Consider the following 912-nt stretch of genomic DNA (forward strand, 5'->3'; position numbering starts at 1 on the left):
AAATTATTATGGTTAATTAACTACTCTATTCTAAGATAATTTTATATGATATACTTATGTATAATATTTTTATACACTTAATTGATAATATTGTACTTTTTTAAATACATTAATAACTAAGAAATAAATGCATTTAGATATCAAGAAATTTGTGAATATTTTATTACTGTATCTATTATCGTTGCAAATTTAAATTTTTATATATTAATTATAATTGCTAAGAAAAAATATTGTTAATTATTTCCGGTTAAATATAAGTCGACATAAGTCGACTTATATTTTAACATGTTCTGGTTGTAAAATATTTTCTATTTTTTTCCAATTTCTGTATTTCAAAATTAAACTTTTTTATCAAGCAATTCTATTTTATCATGCATATCTAAAATAAGTAATTTATTCTATCGCTTAATAAAGTTCTGTTGCATGTATGTAAATGAGTAATAAATTTATAAAAATTATATGAAACATAAATAAGACATAAATGTAAATACAATATGAGAAAAACCGGAAATAATAAACAATATTTTTTCTTAGCAATTATTAATATATAAAAATTTAAATTCGCAACGATAATAGATACAGTAGTCAAATATTCACAAACTTCTTGATATCTGAATGCATTTATTCAGGTTACTTGGTTATTAATATATTTTCAAAAGTGCAATTATTAGTTAAGGGTATAAGAATATTATAGATATAAGTATATCATATAAATTTGTTGCCTTTTAAAATATGGATAGGTCAAGATAGAGTAGTAATTTAATTCCTTGAATAATTATTATTCGTCGATTTATTGTATGTGCATACAAAGTTGCATAAAATAAAAAAAGCTATAAAATAGAGTTTATTATAATTGATATAATTGATATAATATATATTATTATTAAATTTGTTTGTTTATTGTACGTTTAC

The sequence above is a fragment of the Temnothorax curvispinosus genome, unplaced genomic scaffold, assembly GCF_003070985.1.
Source record: "Temnothorax curvispinosus isolate PA1 unplaced genomic scaffold, ASM307098v1 QBEX01006421.1, whole genome shotgun sequence".
Taxonomy (NCBI): domain Eukaryota; kingdom Metazoa; phylum Arthropoda; class Insecta; order Hymenoptera; family Formicidae; genus Temnothorax; species Temnothorax curvispinosus.